General features: G+C 40.0%; 1 pseudogene; it reads left to right on the top strand.

Annotated features, from left to right (window-relative positions):
- The first annotated feature begins 480 nt into the window (after positions 1-480).
- LOC138055334 (zinc finger protein 862-like) overlaps positions 481-5000 on the top strand; it is a 17414-nt pseudogene continuing 12894 nt past the window's right edge.

The following is a 5000-nucleotide window of genomic DNA, read 5'->3' as shown; positions in this document are numbered from 1 at the left end:
GCTGCACAGTTCTGAACTAACTGAAGTCTATGAATCAAGTGTTTCGGAAGTCCGTATAAGAGAGAGTTACAATTGTCCAATCTAGACATTAGGAAAGCATGCACTAACATTTTGGTGTTTTCAGCTGACGAAAACTTCCTAATACGAGAGATATTACAAACGTGAAAAAAGGCTGATTTACAGATGGCACATGTACCTTTGCCATGTGCAAAGGAAATTGAAAGAAGGGTCGTGGAACACCTTCAACATTTTCACAGAGCAGGATCTGGCTTAAAATAATGAAAAAATCCCGCAAAAATAATTGTAAAACCCATCCGGCTCAAACGTCTGAGTCTAAGTAAAGGCACATTTCAGGAGTTTTAAACGTGTTAACCTTTCAATGGAAATATAAAAAGTTGAAGGAGATTGAGGTGATCAAGGGTTGTGGGAGGCCTTGGACATTTTCACAGGACTAGATCCCAGGTTTTCGCATGTGCCAAAATGGCGTCCACGCCAAATAAACCGAGGCAGACATTGCTGAGCACGTTTTTGAGCACGTTTTTTCACTCTCCATCGAGTGAGCTAAGCAAAGGTAAGGACCTTTTTATTCATTTTCGCCTGTATTGCATGCATAATGTAAAACCTTTATATTTCTGTGATTTTAATGCTTCAAATCATGATTCGCATAAAGCACACTTAAAGATTACTTTGAATAGAGTTCTTACTCAGTAGAGCCATCACCAGTAATGTAGTTGTGGTAGCAGTTAATTAAACCCCTGTAACTTTGTTGGCTCCTTTTACTGGAAATATTGAAACAATATCAAGTGCCAAGCTGCTTAGTTCTGTGAGAGACAACTTTTGGACCAAAAGCGAGGGTTCTGTTAAGCTTACAAGTATACCTGATGGCACATTGGCGTACAAAGGCACAGTGTTTTTGGTGTGAGAGAGTTTCAGTCACAGAACTGTTGGTTAAAAACACGAAATCTTAACTATCTTTAATAATTCCTTTGTGTTGGATTTTTTCAAAACACCACAGGGAATGAAGGAGGATGTGATGAAAGTACACTTCAAAGTGGTGAAGCTCATGTTGCAGTTGGTATGAATCATTTCTTGAGTACTATTTTGCTCCAGCACATAAGGTGGTACAAAATATAACAAGAATAACCATGGCTTATTATTTTTCTTCAGCAGCAGCCCCTGTGGACACCAAAAACAAGCCAACACATCATTCAACCAAACCTGTCCCTACATGTACTTCTTGTGAAATTGAGCTAATAAGCCAGTATTTTAAAGAGTCACCAAAACTTCACAATTTTTATAAATGGAAAGAAGGTTGTAAGAAATTATGTGATGGTCGTTTTAAGCATGAGTGGATTCTTGATAGAGAAGTTGGATATTGTGAGAAGGCCAGTTTGTGGTAGCTGGTATATGAAGAGGGGAATGGTATGTTTTGCCTGTTGTGCAGAATGCACGATTGTGAAAATCCATTTAAACATCAAAAGAAGTTTAACTAGGTCCCTGCTGTAAGATTTAAAGAGAGTGCACTGGTTGGAAAGGATAGACACAGTGGCTCACAACAACATGAGATGGCCATCCAGAGGGAGCACAATAAACGAGTGTCGTACTTTCACAAGGAGTTCGAAACCCAGCTACAGACAAAAGATTCAGTGTTGCACCATGCTTCCCTGTCAGCATATTGGTTGGCCAGAGAAGAAGTTGTTAATCGCAAGTTCACATCTTCGTTGGAACTAGAGGAGATTCTTGTGTTCTAGCTGTGCTCTCGACTCTTAGTAAGCTGTTTCAAAAGTGCTCCATATCTTTTTCTCGTATTTCTCCTGCCATCAAAGCATCTAAAGATTCGCTTATCAGGCTTGTTCAAGAAAACATCACTGTCAAAGAGTTCCAAAAGGAGACAACAACTGGAAAACTTGCTTGTCTAGAGTTCAGTGAAGACAAGATTAAAGCAACAGAGGCAAAGATGCACGACCTATGCTCCCAGTATGTGACACCCTTGACAAACAATATAGACCAACGCTTCCAGCACTCTTTGCCAGTCGTTTCATTCTTCTCTATCTTCGATCCACTTTCCGTGCCTATTGCAAACCCCGAGTTTGCAGGATATGGACAAAACGATATCCAAACTCTTGCAAATCACATTTTTAGTGGAGATGAGAACAGTAGCAAACGCCTTAAACTGGAGGCTGAATCGAACAACTTCAAGTATGAGCTGTCTGACTAGAGTAAGGACCATCAGGCTATTCCTTCGCCTTCTAAAACTTCCACAGAATGAGCCCTACAGAGAGGCAGAAATCTGCCTCTCTATGCCTGTTTCAAATGCATGGCCAGAAAGGGGGGCCAGTGCCCTAAGGCACCTAAAAACACGCCTTAGAAATTCCCTGAAGAAAGAGATGCTCGAAAGACTGCAGCCTTGTACTGGTTAGCAAGGGAGGCAGTTGCCAATGTTACGTTCTTTTCTTTGCTAAATCTGTTTCGTGCTGTTGGGCTGGACAAAATGCAGCATTTTAATCACAAATCTCCTGCTGCAGTGTGAGAAATGTTCCTGACAAGTGGAAATGTAGTCAAGAACATGATGATAAACAAAATAAAGAAACCAGAGTCTTATGGCCTTCTAATTGATGAAGTAACAGACATCTCTGTTACTGAGCAATTAATAACGTTTGTGCAGTTTTGGAGCAGCACTTCTGGTGGCACAGAGATTAAGTTTCTTAGTGCAAATGATCTCTTTGTTGAATCTGATTCTGCAAATGCAGAAACCATAACGAGGACTCTTGTAACAGAGATAAACCATAGTGACTTGCCAGTTGGAAAGCTCAATGGCCTTTGCACGGATGGAGCATCAGTGATGACTGGAAAAACCAGTGGGGTAGCCACCAGGCTCGTCAGCGTTCACTGCATCTGCCATAAACTGTCCCTTGCTTGCTGTGACACTAATGATGATATTGCATACATGCAAGAAGTTGAGAGATGGCTTTTTAAGGTCTGGAATTTTTTGGAAAATTCCCCAAAAAGATTGCAGCATATCTGAAGATCCAACTTAAAGTGAAAAAGCTGCAAGAGCCTTCAAAAGAGACTAAAGATAAGTGCGTCCGTAGACTTGCTAAGGCTACTCGCATGAGGTGGCTCTCTCTTCGCAAGGCTGTAGAGGGTGTGCATAAGGATTACGTACCACTCATGCTTACACCAAAGCAACTTGACTAGAAAGATGCTCAGGCGTCAGGTCTTCTCGGAAAGATGCACAAAGTGAAATTCATTGGGGTGGTAACAGTCATGCATCACGTTCTTCCTGTTCTCTGCAACAAGGAAAGGTTTCCTTCTCCCATATAAAGCCAGCAATTCAGAAGTGTACCGATGACCTTGCCAATATTGCCCAGATGGGAGTTCCAGTCACTGAGTTCCTTAGAGATCTTTCACCTGGAGGCAGATTGGAACAAGCTAATCTTACTATGTCTGATAGAGATGAGCTGTTTCTTACCAATTTCCTAGTGAAATATGTCAATTCACTGAAAAAAAAAAAGCTTAAGAGCGACTTGCTGTAAAAGTCACCTACACCTATGCAATATGGAAAAAATCGATTTTCTGAAAATTTGTCAGGAAGAAGGTTTTTACTAACTTGTTTCAAAACTGTAACTTTGAGGTTGTTTGGGTTTTTATTTTCTTCTCCAGACGGTCTTTAGTATTTTGTCCCTGAAAGAGCAAAACTCGCCTCTAAAATTACACTTTTTGCGAAGGCTAGCAAGCCAAGATATTGTGCGTAGCTGGGAAAGCTAACCCGTATTATTTAAATATAATGTTTGAGTACTTATTTCGTGTTGTCAGATCCACATGTAATATGAACCTGAATTTTTAACAATTTTTCAAAATTATACGCCAAGGCGATGTCCCATCACTTCCAAATTTAGGTCAACTTTGTGGACCAAAAAGTCAATCTGGTACATGGATTTACCTCTCAAAACTACTTTTCTGGATAAAAATATCACTTCATCTTACTTTTTATCGCAAATCTAGCTTGGGTAAATAAAACGCAAAAATTTGACAGCGTCTTGTAATCAGACACTTCAGCTTATCGCTTGACATTTTGAACTTTCACGCCGCGATTATCATCTCGAACATCAACCCTGAAGTGTTCGCCTGTGGGTCGTTCTCCGGTAAAATAGTTGTTTTCAGCCTCCTGATATCAGTTGCTGTAATTTAAAGACAGTTTCTAACCGCAAACGAGTCTATTTAGAAAAGGCTTGTTTTGAATAATTAATTAAACATTTGGCGGTTGCCGAGCACAGACAAAGCACGCAACAAAATGTCAGTTTATAAATCGTTATCGAGAAAAATGTTTAGGAAAACTAGAAAAATAAATAGTTGATTAAACACTTGGAGTTATTTCTTACCTTAATGTTCGCTATCTTGATGAGGAAGGATATAAACATTGCTGCGGCTTCAGAGCTTGTTCGAAACACTGTCAGCGGTTGCCCGGCTACAAATAAAATTCCCTCGCTACAGAGAGCGTCCTTGTTTATTTATCCTCATTGTTACTACTTGTTTGGTTGCCTTTTTTTTTTTGTTTTTTTTTTTGTAATTGATTGTTTTATTACGGTTTTTAATATAAGCTTTTTTTCATTTATGCCACTTTCTTTACCCACTCATCTTTGCTTACCGCATGTCAACGAGGTCATTGTCTCGGGATAACAGGTGTGTGCACTTGCTGATATCGAATAGGCCATTACCGAGTTGCTGTTTATCTCAGTTTCGAAGTGAGACTTGGTGCTCAACTATTGAAATGGAAATGAGTTTGATTTGCATGAGAATAAGCAACTCATTTCCATTTGAATGGTCGAGCACCAGGACTCGCTTTGAAACTGAGGCATGCAGGAACTCGGAACTGCGCTATTTCGCAGAACTGTGCGTGCACGTGCTTTGAATTAACTCTGAGCTGTCTTGTTTTAGCGCGAACAATATTTTCTTGTAAAAAAGCGTTGTATCCTTTGGCCTTTCAAATTAACGTCTGA

The sequence above is a fragment of the Montipora capricornis genome, chromosome 7, assembly GCF_036669925.1.
Source record: "Montipora capricornis isolate CH-2021 chromosome 7, ASM3666992v2, whole genome shotgun sequence".
In the NCBI taxonomy this organism is placed as follows: domain Eukaryota; kingdom Metazoa; phylum Cnidaria; class Anthozoa; order Scleractinia; family Acroporidae; genus Montipora; species Montipora capricornis.
Note: the sequence above shows the minus strand (reverse complement) of the source record. Positions and strands in the feature narration are given on the sequence as shown.